The sequence below is a fragment of the Centroberyx gerrardi genome, chromosome 11 (assembly GCF_048128805.1).
Source record: "Centroberyx gerrardi isolate f3 chromosome 11, fCenGer3.hap1.cur.20231027, whole genome shotgun sequence".
Taxonomy (NCBI): domain Eukaryota; kingdom Metazoa; phylum Chordata; class Actinopteri; order Beryciformes; family Berycidae; genus Centroberyx; species Centroberyx gerrardi.
Genome location: NC_136007.1, coordinates 17,138,789 through 17,159,579, shown reverse-complemented (window position 1 = coordinate 17,159,579; position 20,791 = coordinate 17,138,789). Strand labels below are relative to the sequence as shown.

At 42.3% G+C, this 20,791-nt stretch overlaps 1 protein-coding gene across 4 annotated transcripts in view; it reads left to right on the top strand.

The window, feature by feature from the left end:
• The first annotated feature begins 3,610 nt into the window (after positions 1-3,610).
• The window catches only part of sipa1 (signal-induced proliferation-associated 1), a 36,153-nt gene continuing 18,972 nt past the window's right edge, over positions 3,611-20,791 (top strand). For all 4 annotated transcript variants that reach the window (XR_013506841.1, XR_013506840.1, XM_071898112.2 and 1 more), the window contains exon 1: positions 3,611-3,862. The gene's annotated coding sequence lies outside the window, so the exon portion shown is untranslated. The remainder of the gene's footprint in view (positions 3,863-20,791) is intronic.

Here is a 20,791-nt window from a genome sequence, read left to right as displayed (position 1 = left end):
TTTTATGACCCCCCCAACCACTGGACCCTCTGGCTTTAACAGTGAACTTTACTGGACTTTACTTTCCAGACCAACAGTGGGGTGAAGGCTGACTTTGTGGCCTTTCATTTAGTAGAGACTATCGTTGCTGTCTCTCTAGTTTCAGTGGGGCAGCACACTGGACCTCCCATTATTGCTGTGCATTGTTTTCTCAGGGGCCTCCGCTCCTTCTGGTCTGAGATGATACACAGTGAGGCCTGCTTGAGGCTGCACTATAACAACAAGGAATAGACAGCCGAGGAGCAAGCGTTCCTTTTGTCCAATGACAAAAATTCCATAAAGAGAGAGACAAGGCCTTTGCTGTATGGTCCTAATGAGTATTAGCTCTTGAATGGTGCCAGTGGTTTCTCCCTGCTGTGTGCACATAACCTTTCTGCAACATCAGATACTGATACGTTACCACGCCTCCTGGTAATCCATTGTCCAGATGGATCAAAGTCCATTGGCAGCGTGGCAAATCTGCCATCTACTCTCCAGATGCTCAGAGAGTTGTACCAGATCTCAGGACCGGCTAACCTTAGATATTCTGCATGCATATACTGAATTCGACTGCTTTCCAGTACTATGCACCTTATAAATGGAATCAATTAAAAAAGGTCTTTGAAACTAGAACATCTTATCCCGTTAGATGATTTTAAATTCGTAATTGCTGGCTTATTTAATGATGTTTGTGATTGTTTCTGATGATCTGTCTAGGTATGTTCACCGAATGCTGACTCTGCAATGTGCATTGGATTGTGCTTGTTTGTTAGTTTGTGTATAATGTTTTGCTGCTGATCTCAATGAGACTACCTCAATAAATAAAGGTTAAAATCAAAAGGTAGCCAAGGGTCTGTTTTGGTGGGACTAGGATCTGCTACGTCCAGTCTTCCCTCCTGGATCCTAAACCTTTGGCTAGAAAACACCATGCTGCATCAGTAGCCACCATTTCACCCTCAACATGTGATATTCGTTGAGTCATGACAGTCGGTCATGACCTGGTAGATCCTGCACCCTGATGTTCCTTGCTACTCATTGCATCAGATGGCCCTCTTCCTGCCACTTGCACAAATTTAATTAGGCCAAAATTGAAATTATTTTCCTCCTACCGAAGAATTTTGTGTTACTGTGGTAAAGGCTCACAGAGAAAGAGCGCCATTACATGTGCACTGTTGTTACGTTGTATGGCACAGATTGACCTAGATTCTTGAAAGCCATCTACTGCTACCTATCACTGGGGAAAAAAGATGATCCATAAAATCATCTTCAGGGTCTAATAAAAAACATTCTAGTTGTATTATACCTTTGCTTTGGTTTTGAGAATGAACCTTGATTTTGGCTCACAGTTGGGTTTATTGGGGCTGTGATGTTTTTAGGGCTTGTGTATCATCAGTGCAAAAGTAGGATAAATCCAACAAATGCAACATCTGCTTCGCAACGCATTGCATCTGCAACAGATTCACTCATGTAAAATGAATGAACTTCCTTGGGAACAATACATTTAACTAAAGTGTGATCATGAAATAAAAGCTCTGATGAGACACAGGGTACCACATATGGCCTATTAAAATTTTCATATTTGACCTTTAATTATAGCGCCACCCTCAGGCTAATTGGGGTCATGTTGCAGACACATCTTCTGTCACTGTTTAAAACGGCATTTCTCTAGCATGTTCCACCTCATAGCAATTTGAAGTGAGTGTGGAAAAAGAAAAAAAACATCAGAAAACAAAAGGGTTTCACAACAGAGTTGAAACCCTTAAAACAGACTTGGTAGAATGTCTCCACATGGTGTCACTGTAGCACTGATTGTTGTATTTCAATTTCAATATGACTTTTGATGGGACTGAGGACGTCTTAACATTCAAACCTGTTTACAAATTCAAATCATGATTTACCATAACTGCCAGTAAATGGAAACCATTAAATACACAGATTATTTTTCTTGGTATCAGATGGGATACAATGTGACATACTGGAGAAAGATCTAGGAAAGAGTTACTGTGCACAGTATAGAAATAGAAATTGCACAACTTCCAGTGGCACTTGTTATCATGTATGGTTAGTTTCATTGACATAGATTAAGGTTAGTGTGAAATTAATAGATATTAATATCTGTATTTTATGAGAACTTTGTTTTTTGAGTCTATGTGAATGAGATAAACGAGGTCACAGCCACTCAACATCGTCAAATTTATGGCAGTTAAAGGGATATTTCACTTGAGCAGATTAACTTTCTTGCTTACCTGTATATGAGTTCACTTAAAGTCAACCATTAATATTAGCTGATTATAACAGTCAGCAAAAAACTGAACACTGGTGGAAGCAACAGATTCCCACAGCTGCTAAAAAAGCAGATCTTGGCTGTTGACGAACACATACTGAGAACTGCATGTTAAAAAAAATATAAATGCTGCACTGCTATCATCTTGGTTCCTCTGCGTTTTCTCTCTTATCTGTTACAGGCACTTGCTACCAACAGCACAGACTTCTTATCCCCACCCCCAACCCCCCGCTCTGCTCTGAGCTTGACCAGAGCCGCTGACCTGTTAACATGGCCATATGGTAAGGCCAGGACTAGACTTCATACAGTAATTAGGGGGATGGTGCTGGGCCCTTTGCTGTGGTGCAGTACAAGTTAAGCAGCATTACTCTCCTCTTCTCCTAAACATCTCTGGTTTTCATGTATGTCATCTGGGCCTCTATGCGCTCCTGTAATACTCAAATTCAGGTAAAGCACAGGTAAAAACGCGTAAGAAGGTGCAGAATCTGACGGGGAGGAAAGGGCGAGGTCATGTTGTTATGGTCTGTCTGCTCCTGCGCTCTCATTGTTTTTGAGCAGGTCGATTGTTTGGTATGGCCTCCACCCACTTGCCTACGTTTGGGGAGTACACAAAGGTCTCTACAGCCAAACAAACACACACAAACACACACACATACACATGGCCGTTTTTCATCTTTGCCCCCCAGTCAGCCATTCCCAACCTTTTAAACTCACTTGCACAGAAATGTCAATTTTGGCACAAAGAAAATGAGACACTAAATGCATGTGCTTGTCATTTGCTAGTTCCCCTATCTATCAGCACATTAGTGTAGAAAAGGGATTAGTGTGAGTAAGAGGAAAAGAGAGGAAAAGAGAGAACAAGATAACCCCAACAGACTAATTGTGAGAACTGACTATCTTGATATAACAGCTTACTTATCTTTATCTGATATGCTACATCATTTCTGGTTGTTCATGTCATATTATATATATATTTTTTGCAATGTCTTTCTTTAGCACTTGATTCAGCAACATTGTACATTTACAGTCTTGCCAATAAAGCATTTTGAATTTCAACCGAAGACACAGAAAGCTCTCATCCTGCCCATTGCTGTCCGTTGCTGCCTCAACCTCTCTCTGACAAGGAGATGGGGAGGGGGGGAGGAGAGAGAGACTGGGTCTGCTGTGTGTGAGAGGAGGAGAAAGAGGGGGGTTGGCTTTCAGCGTGATGTGAATGGAATAGAATCAGCGCGAGAGAGAGAGAGAGAGAGAGAGAGAGAGAGAGAAAGAGAGAGGGAGGGAGGGAGGGCAGCACAAATCAACCTGCCTCTTTTGACTTAACAACAGAATAGAGGAGCTGCGTTATTAGACGTAGAGATTGGGAAGTATTGTGTGTGTGTTTTTTTTATTTTTGGAGAGAGGAAGAGAGCAGCAGACAGGGGGAACTGAAGGAGGAGGAGAAAAAGCCTCACCGTGGAGATAGATAGCAGAAAAATGCTGTCATGGGGAGAGAAGGGGAGGGAGTCGACAGAGAGGAACAGGATGAAACAAGGCAGGGTCGGGCAGAGCTGAAATGTGGAGGTAAGCCTTTTCTTTCTGTATTGAGATTATGGAGAACGCACATTCCAGCCTCCCCTACGTCCTCTTTCTGATGATAATGAATTCAGCTGGACGGATCCGCACACCCATGTATGCCCGAGACCTCTGTATAGGCATGCATATGCTCTTATATTCAAGCAATTCAGCCACAGACGTAATGTATGAAAATGACACAGGGTATGAAATAATGTCTCAGCATTATGAAATCATCTTGAAGCTTGTCCTCTCTGTCTATTGTGTTGCTGCCAGCTCTGTAAAAATGTGTTTACTGGGGTGTTACTGGGGCGTCCTAGTGGCTCAGTGAGCTAAGGTGCTCTCTACATACTATTTACACGCGACATTGGAGGTTTCAATCCAACCTTTGTCGCATTTCATACCCGGTCACCCCCCCCACTCCCCCCCCAACCCCCACCCCCTCCACACACCCCCACCCCCCCTCGACTATCCCACCATCTTTCCTGTCTCTCTCCATTGTACGCTGTCCAGCAAAGCAGAAATGCCTTAAAAAAATGGTGTTATGACATTGTCAGGAAGCCACTGCAAAACCTTGCTGTAGAGCGCTTGTGGCTGCAGGACTCGGAGATGAGGGCAAGGTGGAGGGAGGGAAGGAGGGAGGAAGAATGAGGGAGACTGAGAGAATGAAAGAGAGAGAGGGAGAGAGAGAGAAAGGGATGAGATAAAGATGCAGGAACAAAAAAAAAAGAGGAATGGGAATTATTCCAAATACATATTTTCAGAGACAAAGAAGCCATCAGCCTCAGTCTGCTGTGGTGTGCAGGGGATTTATGTGGATAAAGAGGATTGTAATACCACTGCATGTCATGTGCACAGACAATGATGGAATGGAGAACCACAGCCGGAATTGGGGTGTTGTTTTCAAGGTGGCAGAGAAAATGAGGGATGCGGGAGCCCTTTTTTTTTTTTTTTTCTTCTCTTCTTCCCCCCTCATTTAAGATGGGGCTGTGGGTTTATGAGATGTTGGGGATTTCAGGGTTCTGGATGAGGCTGCTGAAGGAAAAGAAAGGAGGGAATGGAGGACTAGGGGGGGAAAGAGACAAGCAGCAGCTTACATAAGCCAGTGCACTCAAAGGACGGGCCATTTAATTTACATTGAGCCGCATGGTCCCTCATGCTATGTGGTATTCACTGTGGTTGTCATTAGCATTTCAGATGATAAAATGCATTTGGGCTTGACCTGGTGGAGACGCTCTCTTAGTGAATGAGTGTGGAAGCACGTATGATTGTATAACTAGATATGATTTGGTGGCATTGTGTTTGTGTTCCTGGCTAGACCGGCAGGAGGGTGTGATGTTATTCATCAGAGGCTACTTTACATGGATGGTTGTCAGATGTGTGTATGTGTGTGTCTTTTGCTCTCTGTCTACACTCATTCTTCATGGTAAATGGTAATCCTAAAATACAGTATGTCTGCATGAACTGCCCATCCAACTCAGCTCCTGAGAAGCATTGACATAACTGTGCTAACAGTATGCAACCTATTTATCCAACTCCACTGTGATGCACACAGACTTTTCTCCTACTGCCGTTCACTGCATTGCATATATTACCATCCAGTAAAACAGGATAATGCTCTGTCTATGGCCATGTGTCAAACAATACAACCTCACAAATGTCCATAGGGCTATTTAATGTAAAGACAGACAGAGTTACAGGCAAACAACAGCAGTCAACCAAATAATAGATAATCCTTGCTTCAGAGTACTTGTTTTAGAGTAATTAGATACAGCAGGTGTAAGTCTTATTGGTTACTAATACTAGAGTAACTGAAGGCCTCACACCCCTCATGGTCCACAATTTCCTTTTTATCTCCATAACAATTCATTGAGATAGATGTTTTTCAAACAAAACTGATTTATCATTTCCCCTCTTTCCTGACGACATATTTTCCAAGCCAGATTTAGGTGAATATACTGTATTTGTAAAGTAGTTGAGGTGTTGCCCTGCATTTAGAGCGATGGGGAGTTGATTTCCCAAATGTAATCACCTAAAACAATCACATGTATGACTTCTGTCTGCTATAATTAGGGCATCAAGGCTGTTATGTGCTATTTATCAGAATATGATGTCTTCAAGTGGCTCTACTGACAATGAATAAGAGACTATTTTTTAGACACTGACAATGCCCAGAGTCAGGGATATGACTACATTTTGGATTCAAAACCGTTACCACAACTCTGAACGGTTTAGTTTTAAGGCTGAGTCTGATCTGGTTTGGAGACATTTGATGTGATGAAGTTGCTATGTGAACATGTTGGGACTCAGTCTGTTGTCCCCCAGTCCAGCTGCAGTCAAACTGGAGCCTGGAGCCGGCCCAATTATTTGACACGTTTAATATCTGTGACTCTGAATAAAGCTGGACAGACTCCTGTAATATGAAATGGACACTAATCTTAGAAGGACGCTGCCAGTAGCCCATGAGAAAGTGTTTTCCATGTTCATGAATATAAATTGATATTAATTAACTGTCCAAGACCAAAGAAATAGCATACAGCCTAAGGATTCTGTTTTAGGGCAGATTTTCTCTTTAAAAGACAATAATGTGAGCTAAATAATAGACATGGTTATTGGTGTCCATCTGTATCTGTATTTCTGCATCTGGTCAGGAGTCACACCATCGCCACAGTGTGTCTCTGTACGACCTATGGGTGTTTTTTTCTAAGAGAGGCCTCTGTGGGACATGTGGCACACACACTCCAGCTTGAGTGGGAGGGGAGCAGAGGTAGAGGAGACTCTTGGATCGATCCGGCCCCCTTTTATTTCCTGCACCAACTGGAGCCAAGAGAGCTTGACTGTATACCATGTGCTTCTGATGTTGTGGGTTCAAATTTGGCTCTCACGTGTCTCACCGTCTTTCTCTCTCCTGTCAACCCTTACTGTCCAGTGAAGAAGTAATGCCATAAAATAATCCTAAAAAATAGTCCCTCAGTCAGTGCCTATGTCAACGGTAACCTGTGACACCAGAGGACAATGACCATATTGTATTCTGAAACCAAATCGTAAAAAGAAACAAAGGATCATACAAAGGAGCCATGTTATTACACTTCGAGGGCTTGGAGCCAAAGGGGTGTAAGTGCGATTTTGGGCGAATATGAGTATTATATTGAAAGGTCTCAGTGAGATCTTTTCAGTGCCAAAAGGACACAACTGAAATCATGACCTATAAGTTTTAATTAAACAAAAACTGAAAACCGTAACAGTAAAAGTAGGGTTTTGTTTGCTGCCAAAAGGGTGTAACTGCACTTACGCCCTTTTGACACCAAGCAAAACCTCACTTTTGACCCTGAACAAGCATTGTGGGTAGAGGATTCTAACAGCTTAGGTCAACTCAAAATGCACGCTGACGTAAGTAATGCTAGCATGGCAGCTTGATCACATCATTTTTAGTATCCTATTCATATCCTAATTAATATTCTAGGTCAATATTAGATGAATGTAAATACGTTAATATTCCCATGAAATACTTAGGCCTATAGATTCAAAATGTTATTTTATAATGTTAGGAGTGTGAACTGGTCAAGATGAGCTCTGGTAGTAAGACTGCTGGTAGCTGAAGTTATCCCTCAGTGTTATGAGGAGTTTTACAGGTCTTTGAATGTGTCCCAGGACACATCAGTAAGTGATGTGTCCTGGGACACATACAAAAATGTATTATCCTAGCAAAAGAAAAAAAAAAAGTAGTAGTTTAACTTAAACTGTAGTAGTATTGTTTTTATGGTAATGCTCAGTCTGAACACAAAAAGTTAAAATATTGTGCTTAGTATGTGGTAACGGCAGCTGATCCAAGTTTGATCAAAATTTGTTTTGGCTCTCCTGTAAAATCTACTATAACGCACTTACGCCCCTTTGGCTCCAAGCCCTCAACTTGTCCTTTGCAAATGCAGGTGGAGAAGTGTGCTTTGAGTTGAACGGTGATGACCGTTTGTTAGCAGCTTCACACATCTGTGAGGATTCAATCACTGCCACAGGGCCAACAGACTCAGGCTAATCGCTCCTCAAGCTGTTTGCCACCCAGGATTTAAACTTTAGCTCACACCGTTTGTCCTGTTTGCGTACAGAATAATATTGTGACTCCTTTTTCATAGAGCAACAGCTTCAGCAAATAGATGGTAACAGTCAAAAATCAGCACTCTTCACACGTTGGAAAGAGGTGACAGTCTGGAAATAATGCAGGTTGAAGGTGGAGATATTAAACCCTCTTGTATGGTGTATCAGACAAGAGGGTTTTAGAAAGTAGTGAAGTCTATGTAGGTGTTAAAAGTATTATTACACTTATATTGCTCTCATGTCAGGGTAAATGAAAAAAAGACAACCAAAAAGTCAACATAGATATGAGACAAGTGATTTTGGTTGGTGTCAACAAAATAACTGTTGTGCTGTGTGGATTTAGATTAATACATTGTTAGGTTACCAGGCAGATTCTGTTTTGGTCTGAGTCAGCATCGTATCATTCCTCTCATTTGGAGCCATTTTGCATGGCTACACCCAGGCAGACTCCCTGTGGGGGCTCAGCGAGGAAGGCAGTTGGACAGGCGGAGCCTTCCCCTCATCGGATGGCAGGATGCCGGCAGTGTAAGCCACTGGGTGGATCCTCTTAGCTCCTGCTCTCTGTTGTCACCTGTCCCCTGTGGCCAATGGACTTAATGGAAGCTCTCACTACAGTTGAGTCCTAGTTTATTGCCTTCCGATAGCTGTGCAGCAGCTGTCTGCACAATTAAGACAAGAAGGAATAAGATAAAGATTTATTCAAGGTGACAGAGAGAAAAGAAGTGCAAAGATGATATTTGTATGACATTCAGGGAGGCTTTTGTCATTAGTGCAGTCGATTCTCAGTGGCTGAACACTAGAAAGACCAAGCTGCTGTCAGTTGACTCTTGTTTTGAAATATCATATATATTGACTATCTCAGCTTTCAAAATGTCACTCTGTGACTATTCCAAGGCCTACTTTCTATACAAATCAGTGTCGTTAGATTTTCAAAATCACACAAGGAATAATGGTCATAATACCCGATTCAGTTGACAGCTTGTTGGCCCTCTGTTAGACCCCCACAAACCATTGGCTCTTCTAGTGTGAAGTCAAGAATATTGTAGAATAATTGAAAAAAAAATTGGTACAAAGAACAAAATCATTGTTGATTATGTTTTAGGCCTACTCCAATAATAAAACTCCAACAATAAAGTCCTGATGTCATAGTCTGAAAATATCTGGAAACCGCAAATTCTTCTCCAGAAGTATTTGTGTAATCTTCTGCGGTGAATACCAACATTTCCATCAGGCGAGCTCGGACGTCCCACATGCATGAAAATCCCTTCACATATACAGCGTTTGCATGTTGTAAGATGCCCCCTATTCAGAAATACACTCAAGCCTGTTGTCAGTAATCACAGTGTCCTCCTCAGTTAGGTCATACATACGTTAAACCATTAAGCCGAGCAATGCCTCCTCTTTTCATTGTTCACATTGCCATTACAGCAGAAGTGCACTCAGGGGTATTCAGAGCTACTGAAACGCCAACCATGCACACTCCCACCACATCACTACATCTCTATACTTAGTAAATACAGATCAAAAAGGCAGAAAACATCCTGCGCTGAGAGGAGTGTAAAAATACCCTCATGAACAATATTCTATTCTTGGGCAGATGCATGAAATATTAGAAATTATCGACACATTTATTTCCGACTGAGGAAACTCTTGATTCTGTCCGTTCTGTCGCTATCAAGAGGCGGGGGGGGGGGGGGGGGGGAGTTGCAGCTTCAACTGTTCCATTTGCAGGTTAAAGAAGTCAGAAAAGAAAGCAGTTTCCAGTGAGAGGTGCGTAGTTGCAGCACTGGCAGATACAGTATCGTTCACGGCTGTCTTGTCTGTGTGCCCCTTACTGGGCCAGACGGCAACCGCACACAGGAAACGCAGAGAGATGTGACCTCAAAGGCAGAGGAGGGAAGGGGGACGGGTGGTGGCGTGAGTGTGTGTGGCGTGTGTGTGTGTGAGAGGGGAGGGGGGAGGGGGGTCTTGTCTGCTTTGAAATTAAGTCCCGTTACACTTCCCTTATTCTCTGTCATTGTTATTGATGTGAGACAAATAACGTGCCCTGCAGTCACCACAGTTATATGTCTGGATACTCAATTTTATATCTAAAAAAAAAAAAAATAGTGCCAGAAAAAATGTTGCCGGCTCCAGGCATATACTGATAAACTTTACAATTGAGCAGGTAATGGGTCAATGAATCATTCCATGCGAGCATTAATGTGCATTAATTCTTCCGGTGACACACTGTGAGGTTTTTTTTCAGAAGTCTGCTGAAAGCCACAGACATGCAGGACCTTTTCCTTCTTACGAAACATAGCTCACACACAGGGACACAGCAGAGTTATACAGGAGCTAAATCAACAGCTATATCTGCATCGCCCAGCACAGTTAGCATATTGCCGCGTGGATTTTGTGAGCTGCACATTTCTATGTAGGTCAGAAGGTGCAGAGCAGCCTGAGTAAGTGACACAAGGCCACCAGGCAGGGGAGAGGCTGGGGCTGCTATAAACAGCAGCAAGTGCTCTTCCTGCCTGCAATGTACAGATGTATAGTGAGCTCGAAAGAAATGTGGTCAGTAGGCTATAGCATATTTTTTCTCACATTTTGGCTCTGAAAATGTTCTGTCCGTTATTATTTTTGATGTGCGATGATACAATATCTACGAGGTTAAAGTATAAACAGACTGATTTGAGGGTGTTTTCATACAACACACAATTGCATATTTTACCCAAGTGCCCATGTGTTGTATCCACCACAGGACTTTAGTTTTTATTAGCTAGCTTCCAATCCCCGTCCTTGGATCAAGTTGACCCATATACGGAGGTTGGGTGCTCTAGGTTAGCAGCTAATTTAGTTCTATTTATTTACCAACCATGTTCTCCATATTACGCCGGTGTAATTTAGAGCCAAGGGCAGCTGTAACCTCATGGAGACACTATGAAATGCCAAAAGGCTGGGAATAGCAGCTGAAAATAAGATATCAAGAGCAAGGTGATGTTCATAGATTACAGTCTTCATATCCAAAATAATAAGAGCATGGAGCCAAGATGTCCTGCTGTTCAAATACTCTTAGAGTTCACTGCTGCTTTCTTAGAAGTCCCACTTTCACCTCATGCAGTAGATCTACACTACTGCTGCACATATGCTCTTTCCCTGAGAAGAACAGTTTGAAAAATGTCTTATTTTTACTCTATTCATCCATCCAAATTGTTGCAACCAGTCCATTTAGAGACATGACGTGTACTCACTTGTACCTTGCTACGTTTGAGAAAGACCGGACTGTAGCGGCCACTGCAGTATAAAAGCAGGATAGATTCATGATGTGGGACTTCAACGGTGACAATGACTGCAAAAACGTCAATACGAGACATAAGCCTATTTCTCTAAACGATAATAGGGGTTTGTGTCCACTAAGATCATTGGCATAATGGACACTGGAGTAGCCGGAGTAGGTTGTGACTTGGACGGCAACAATTCAGAAGTGGCCTTTACCAACTTCAGCTCCCTCAGGTCATAAGCACCACTTATCGAGAATATTGTAACTGAAGACATCTGTGCCAAGTTTTCAGACATTTGCTCCCGTAGACAAAGATTTTCAGCTGGAGGAGTGGGGATGAGAGAGTGTGTGTGGGCGGTGCAGCCATTTCACGGGCACTAGGCTACGTTTCGGCGGACAATAGGGATAGTGAGGAAGCGAGGGAGGTCAGCGTCTCTTCCTCTGCAAGCGGACAAGGTAGGGTAACAGTTCAGAACGCTATTACGGCAATCGTTGGGCAATCTCTTTTCCTCTCCCTCAAAGCCGGTTGTACAGATGAGAGAGGAATAACAGTGAACCCGTTCAGCTCGACATAATAGATACAGTGATGTGAATTGAGGGTCAGTTCCTCTCTCTGTCACACACACACACACACACACACACACATGTACACACACATACAAGGCATACACAGGGCTGTCGCAGAGGGACAGCTGTTCTTCCTGTCACTGTGGACAGTGTGCCGCGTCTGTGTGGCTTCGACACGGTTTTATAGAGTCAGCAGAGGCACACGAAGCACACACACATTTACTCAAACCATCTCTTGCATTTAGACCTTCAGTCTCTCTTCCTCTCTCTCTCTCTCTCTCTCTCTCTCTCTCTCTCTCTCTCACGTGCACAAAAACACGAAGGTGTATTTTCAGATACACAGGAAGCTTGTGGCAGCGTTCTCTCCACATACAGTATGGATCCGATGTCATGGCACATAACACATCAAACAATGGTGTGACGTGTTTTCTTCTATTATGGCAAAATGGCATTAACTCAAAAACAATGGTATTAAACGGTGCGTTTGAGAGAGTGCATCAGTTTTAGGTTGGACTATTCAAAACAAGAGGAAGTTAGGTTTTGATACAGACATTACTATAGAAGGAGCTTTTCTGAGCATGCTTCCTCTTTCTGGGCTGCATTTACTGAAGGGGGAGGTCCACCGATTTTGTTCCCGCCTATGAGTAAAGATAATGCAAAATGTTGTCAACGTGCTCAATTATGAAACATTCAGATTTGTACTTGCACCTCTGACTTCGCTGATATAAGTCATGCACGTCTGACTCCACATTTGAATAGCTTGCTTACGTACTACCAGCTTGTTCCTGAATACAAACACTCACAAAAGAAGTGAAACTGCACCAGACACCACTGAAATCACACTTCAGATGGCCATGTATGATGTGTATGATAAGCTGAGCCACACATTCACTAACAAAGGGTGGGACGCAGACTTGGATACAAATCATAACAACTCAGCTAACGAAGTGTGTCTGTGTGTGTGTGTGTGTGTGTGTGTGTGTGTGTGTGTGTACATGTGCGTGTGTGTTTTGGATGCCCCACCACATCCCCAATGGTTAGAGAGTGGACAAGGGAGCGACCAACCAATGAATAATTGACAACTGTCTAACCCTCGCCCCCTGTTCCCCTGGCCTCATTAATAATTTATAAGGCAGAAGACGTATTTTCAATTTTTGAAGGAGAGATTTAAGGGAGGGTGGCTCTCCTTCAAATTGAAGGTATTTCATTGTGTGAAGAAGATGCTTCATCCCACTGTACAGCCCAAAGGTGGACTTGACCTCTGCATGCAACACACACCAACAGTGAGAGCTGCCATGTGTAATAGATACAGCCAAAGACAACACTTTAAAAAAACATTTTGGCTGATTTATCCTGCTGTGGCATTAAAGGTTTAACATTTACATTCACATTTTGACTTGAAGTTTATTTTTCCTCAACAGACATTTTTTTGAGGAAAGTGAAGAACAGAGATAGATTTTTGCTTCAGATGTGAAAAGTGCCTGGTGAAGTAAAATAACTCAATACAATTTCGATTGTCTCTTTGAAGATATGCAAAGATCCAATTTGCATGCAATATGGTATAACAATAATTGACAAGAGAGAAATGAGAGAAGGAAGGTGTAATGATGTCTTTACATGTTTAATGTTGTGATACTTCTGACAGCACAAGCCAAGGAAATAAATGGTGTTTTCTTTAAATGACTTAACTGCCATCCTGCTGCCATCTGCCAGTATCACCGTGGTGTGTTGTAAAAACGTCATTAGAGTGAGTATTTAAAAAGCCAAACTGTCAAATTCACTCTAATGGTGATGGTGTGATGTGGAATTTAGCCTATACAGCAGGGATATGACTGATTTTCTATAAAAAAAATCAGTGAGGATAACACTGTGGGCCTTATGGACCAAAAGCATTATGAAAATTGTGGTCATACTTGTTGGCAAGATTGCCTATCTCCATTGCCGCAATATTTCCCACATATTACAGCTGAAATTCTGAGCTTGTTTGAAGCCTGCTTTCCCCCCGCCACCTTGACAGATATCCTCTTATTAAAGTCAGTCTACTGAGTACAGGTGCCAGGGAGCCAAGCTTATACGTCTTTGGAGACCAATAACTCGGATTGACATTTGCAAACTGTTTGAATGAAAAAGAGAGATAAAACACATTACAAAAAGAGAGTGCTGCAGTGCTAACCACTTAGCAGCCTCTGGACTTGGCCCAGTTCACTGTCCGCAGTGTGGGGAAGGGGGGCGGCGGGGAAGATTGAGGATGCTTAGAGGAAGTGTTGGGCATTAGAATGAACTCATTTTCTGAATCAAGTCCAGGCACAATAATACACATTTACTTTCTTGAGAGCATTGCAACCAATTCAGTTAAGTGTCACATATCCAACAGCAAGGTAGGGATGCAACCTGATCGCAAATGTAACAGAGTTTCATGGGATCAATAATGAGAGTGAGACTGAGACTGGCTTTGAATTTCCCCAAAATCAATCACCGTTAGAAGTTGATTTACACCTCATGGTTAAGAAACAGCAAAGCAGCTTTTAACTAAGGATGGACAGAAACATTACAGTAACTCACATGACACTGTAGTGTAGTGGCAAGCTTAAAGGACACCTACAGGAAGCCAATATGCATGTTTCCTACCCTAGTTACATTTTCGCTGTAGCATAGTAACATGCTGGATTTTGTTGTTTAAGCTGTCATAATAATTTGCCAATTTCTCCATCTGAGCATGTCATTTTAATCTCACGTGTGCATGGAGTGCCAAGGATCAAAAACAGATTACGCCAAGGGAGTCTGGTGCTTTGAAAGACTGCTTGCCAAATATGTGAGCACAAACTGTGTATTTCACAACTTGAACTTTCTATTACGACAGAAAACCAATGAGCGCAGCAATAACCTGTGCGTCTACCCGCTCACTGAAACCTTGTTTTCTTAAACTTGATGTGATAGAGTTGAAAGGCTGTAGGAAGAGCACAACCTTTGTCATTGATCACATCTAATGGCTGCCTGTGCTAAGCTGTTAAGCCGATTTTCACATAGCTTCACCTGAAGGGAATACAAATCAAATCTCCATCATTTCTATCTGGAAGCAATATTTTGTTTACCCTCAAATACTTCAAGAGCCTGCTGAGAAAGTGTGATCAGCGTTAAGTTTGATGAAAGCACGTGAGATGAAGGTCGAAGGATAATGCTACTTTTTTCTTATTGCCCTTATTGAAAAGTCGAAGTTATTTTCCACTGTCAGAAGCTAGTTATTTCTACAGTTCTACTGCAGGTTGGCCCGACATGGAAATCATAGGCTCCCATTGTTTTAAAAAAAAATCCATTAAAAACAATTGGCAGAGACACACTGTTGCCTTGACTAACATAATCCATCATTTTAAACAGCATGTGCATTGTATTTTTTCCTAACATGACTAACAAGACACAATCATTGCAGTTCAGAAGTAGTTCCATTCTGCCAGTACTGAATGTGAAGAGATCATTATGCGCATTTGCCTCCCACTCTGCCTTAAGTTTCATTTTGCCTCTTCACTGCCACCAGAAGTAACTAACAATGCACAGTAATGGAAAAACTGAAAATAGCCCCCAATTAGCTGTATGATAAAATCATGTTAGGAAAAACTGCAGTACATGTGCTGCTCAACATGATGGATTACATTTGTCAATGCAGCAGTTTGTCTCTGAGCTGTTTTTAATGTATTTTTGGAGCCTATGACTTACAGCAGGTAAGACAAACCTGCAGTAGAACAGACAGTAGCAGCTTCTGACTGTGGCGAATAGACTTTTCATTGGCAATAATGGAAATAAGAAAAAACTTTGTTATCCTCTGAGTTAAATAATTAGTAGTTATTAGTGGACAGCTGCTGCTAGGGGACAGAAGGCTGCTCACTCATGCTGCAGTGAGTCACTCAGACCGCCATAGGTGTGGAAAGCAGCATTAGAGATATGGTGACGACACTCATCCTTTCTGGGTTAAAAAGTCAGTCATCACTTCCTGTTTCACAGGACGCAGCCTCGAGCGAGCGGGGTGCAAAGAGCGCAGAGAGACCATGACTTCCCCTTAAAACGGTGTATGTTTAATATGACAGGCCTCTGACTTCGGCTTCATTGTTGAGTCCTGACAGCATACACCGGCGGCCCGTTAACCTTGGCCTGGACTTAACATAACCACCAAACCGGACAGAGATCTCATTAACCTTCGTCCAACCAAACATCTACCCTCCAAAACACTGAGATCACCGCAGAACTGACAAAAAGAGCGAGGGAGCGTCGGCTGAGCTGCAGTATAGAAATAGATATAATCCTGCCGTTCTGCTGCTCCAAAGTGTCATTTCAGATTCGCTTTCCCTTGGTGCAGGTTCTGTGGCGTAACTTTAACTTTGGGCGATGTAAGAATATCAAAAACCCAGCGCTGTCATCAGTCTGACTTTTGGCGCTTAACACACAAAGGGACTGATTTCAGTCCAGCGCTGAAATAAAGTCGAGTTCATCACATGACACATGAACATGAACATGTGAGGTTAGGCATGAGATCATTACTAGCCACTCACTGCTAACAGTGTTTTCAATACTGACACGCGGGATTAAACACCACTGTCTGCATGCATTATTGAGTTTCTGGCTCCGGTACCATGAGGGGATCTGTGGAGAGCGGCTGCCTCTGAACGGTCTAAGTGACCGCTCCAAATCTTCACAAAGTCCTGGAGAGCAGTTAAACCCTTCAGCCGCCCGTCTTAGATAATCATTCCTGGATTGATCCTGTGGTAGAAGAGAAAAACAAAGCAGTTGTCTTGTTCTGTTCATTATTGTAATGGGTGCAATGCTTGATTAGTACTGTGCAGTATACGCTGTGTTTGCAAAATATTAGGAATAGCTTTTTTTTTAATGAAATATGCTGACCATATGAATCCCTTTTTGTTATGATCCCTGATTGGTTTCACCTAGGAAACCCACTTCAGTCTGTGTGGATGAAGAGCAGGAGAGAGGCTAAATAAGGATTTTTGTAGCCTGGAGACAGCTGAGACATGGATTACATAAACAGTAGGTGCCATTCAGAGGGTGAAGTTGATAGATAGATGACATAACAGCCAGATCATCAAGTTCTGTGCAACTCCTCTTCAAAGCCGTTTTAGACAAAAGATTTAAGTGGCTCCTGCCAGGCAGCCCAGCAACACAGCAGCAGCATCTTTCTGTTGGTGCGGTGGTGGAGTTGTTGCTTTGGGGAGCAGGACGAGCGGGGTTCAAGTCCCATTCCCATCAAACGCTGCGCTGGTGTCAGACGTGAATGATGTGGAGGGACATTGGAGAGATGTGTCTGCAGTGTGGGCTTGGGGGAGCGGAGTGTGTGCATTTCTGATCCAGAGATGAACATCATGCAAGGGTGCAAATAGTCACTATGACCATTTTCTTCCACATTTAAACATATTGAAGAAAGGACAGTTGATGCGTCCTGTTCCCCAATATCAGCTAAAAATAATCACAATTCATTTAAATATAAATGCAGTGAGCTGCCTAAGTATTTAGACAGTAACCCACAGCTCTATGTTTTGGCTCTGTGTACTTATTACTTTGTGAAAAATGACTACGACTATAACGTGAAAGTACAGCTTTAATCGTCTTTGGTTTGAGGTTATTTTCAGCCATATTCAATGAACAGTTAGTGAACTGCAGCCCTTTTTGCACATGGTCCCCCTAGTTCAGGATGCCAAAAGCATTTGGAGAGATCAAGACTGGGCCTATTCAGGACCTAAAATTGCAGAATACCCTTTGAGATGTTAGAAAATTACTTGAAATTTCTTCTGTTGAGACATATTGTATCCTGTCTTTGGAAGCAGTTTTAAACCAGGAAGATGTAGCATCATCGTACCAAAAGCCATGCAAGTGTTTTTTTTGTTTTTTTATCAGAATGCAATCAACTGCTTTTGGAAGATCAACAAACAGCTTCACAGTGCTGCTTATTGTCTTGAGCTTTCATAATATCCTCAAGTTCCTTTTATTGCCACACTGTCAGTCTGGCTATTAACAAGTGATACATTTACGATTGTATTAGAGCCCGGTTTAAGACAGACTGATATAGGGTCATAAAAGTTTTTAGTTAGAAATGTCTTGGGAACACATTAAGCTGGCAGTTTATTAATAATTCAAATATTTTTGCTAAGGCAGCAGAGTTTTTAGGCAGAGGGGGACTTGTAGTATCTCCACCTTTGTGTAAGAGGTGCAGGGACTTTTAAATTCTAGGCATAATGCAGGCACCAGACAAATTTGAAAATTATTGAAAATGTGAACAATGGGTTCAGATATAAATTGCACAGAAAGCTTTAGGAGGCAAGGAACGAGCATATCAGTTCCTCTTGACTTTGTAATGTTACTTCTATATAAGGCATCCTATACTTCTCTAGCAGTAACACAGAGAATGGAGGATTAGGTTACTTTTAGTCAAAGGGAAGTCACTGTGAGCGGGTGGATGCAAAGCAATTTGACTGGACTAGAGCTAACCTGGCATGTAATCTGTAAGATATTTTAAACAGATAGCCTGCATCAGTGAAGTGTTAACTGAAGATGTCATGTATCAGTAATGGTAAGCACACTTCCCTTACCAAACGCTTGGTTCCTTTCCCCTTAACGGGATGGAGAGCTTCAGAGAGCAACATTTGCCGTTCCTGTTACTGTCCTTGACTCTGAATCTGTCAAAGGCAGTGTGTTTATTATCCTCACTGCAGCAAACATAGATGTAAAATAGCTCAACACAGTGCTAGATAGATGATGACACAACATCAGACAGATTATGTAGATGTAAATAATGCAAAGATGTCAGTGAATCAAATTCTGTGCAATTCCTTTTCAAAGCCATTTAAAATTTAGACCTAACCAATGTGGAACCTCGTTGGGTCTAGAAGTCTTTTTCTATTTGGGAACTTTTCTTTTCTTATAGTTGAACATCTAGTATATTACAAATGTCTTTTATCTGAGGTCTGAGGCAGCCAGTTAATATCTCCGGTCACAAGCAATTCCAAAGATGCGTAGTTTGTAAGCAGATTTGCAGAGGGTCGAGAGGAGTTTGGTAAATGTTTGATAAAATCCCAATTACTGTAACTGTTTGTGTTGCTGTTTTTGTGACACAGGTTCAAAGCAAGATATTTAAAATGTCTTTGGCACAGAGAAAAGTACAGATTAAGTTACTTTAAAAATATCTGGCTGGTTCACTGCCTCTTCCTGTGACCACTGTACCCATTTAGATCCGTATCACCCTCCGTTATCGACTGTGTGAGCTCATATCTCTGTATAGCGCCGTTGGGTTTGTTTCGAGGGTCCAGATGCAAATAAATGAACATAAATTATGCAAGTTAACGAAGAGCATGCTGTGATTTAAAATCAAGCGGTTGAGCTGTGACCGGATGTTTTCACCCCCGCCTCCGTAGTAGTTTGGCGTGGAATGTGAGCAAGGTCATTAATAGAAACACCATTCAATCTAGGAGTCTTTTGTGGAGGCCGGGCGGCTCGTTTGAGACAGGTGGAGCCATTTCACTTCTCTGTCAGGAAACCACTGCACCAATATGCTACACAATACTTGCCACAGTCTGAGTGGAGTAAACAGGGTTATTATACAGAACTGGCAGACTGGATACCACACTGTGAGAGGGTGGCACTAGACGAGTTGCCATGGAAACAAGGGCTGACTCATGGGTTGGGGGTCTTGAAAGGCTCAGGAATATGTGAGTTATACACAGAGAATGTGTGATAGCTGGCAAAGTTCAACTCTTGCTCTGTGTTGGTGGAGAGCAGGAGTGTATCTCTGAAGCGGAGGCACTCCTCTCCCTCTCTATGAGTAGAGGAGAAGTTCATGTTGTTGTTGGAGCACCAGGAGGACGACCCGTGATTTAGGGAAAGGAAGCTGCTGCCAATAATCTACACTCCCATTTAGAGACAGTAGACCGGAGAAGATCGTTTACTCACACATTTTCTAAGCCATGTGAAACACGGAGACGATGCTGCGCTTAATGCTTCCAGATAGCTTCAGACAAACATCATTTGTGCCAACATGGATGATGATGTTTGAGAACCTTTGATGGTTCCCTGTGAGAAATTATGAGCCGGGTTTCAATGTCAGACTGTATGAACCAACACCCATGTGTCTGATGGTGGAACCACCCACTGCCAGAGATGGAGAAGGAGGGGCGCTGGCACCAGGATCAACCAGAGGTGCTTACAAGTTAAAATTATAGACCAGCTGAGGCAAAATGCATGATGTAATCAGGCCCGAGCTATGGAGTCATCAGAGAGCACACAGGGTCCTTCTTCCTTCCTATATTGAGACAAGTGGACGCATGTGGGTCTTGACTCTCAAAGGAGGATATTAACAGTCTGTTGGTGTAAAAGTGTCACAAACCTCAGACAGTTATTATTTATAACAAAACTATAAGTGAAAAGTTATTGTCTGTCAAAAGCCTCAAATGAAAAGAAATTTAGATAACACAATCTTCCATATATGCTCCAAAACTAAGCTTTGAACGCTATAGTCCTCTAGGTATGTTCACTTTACTTTTCAACTCAGCACTACTATTATTGACTATGATGAGAAAACAGGCAAAGAAGAAGATGCTGACAGTGATCAAATGCTGATATAAGCCAGTATAAAACACAATCCGCCAGGACATGATGGGGTTTAATACACAGACATTTTTTGGAGGGATAAAAGCAGTAGAATCAACTTCAGTATTTATTTATTTCAGTTCTAACTGCCTTAGCACACAGCATATCCTCACTGGAGAAGAACTGTTAGTGCTGTTGCTTAGGGAGCACGAGGTCGTGGGTTCAAACCCCGCTCCCGCCAAATGGTGAATGGATTTAAATTGTTTCTGTTTGTTTACACCTGTCTAACCACACCGAGGAATGGACTTTTGAATGCAAATTAATTTTAAAATGGACAATAAATGGAGTGCAGTAAGCAACTCCAATGTGACAAATTGTGTGTGTGTTTTCCAAATCATATAACGTGTATGGAAACACCACAAGGCACATTAGCATAT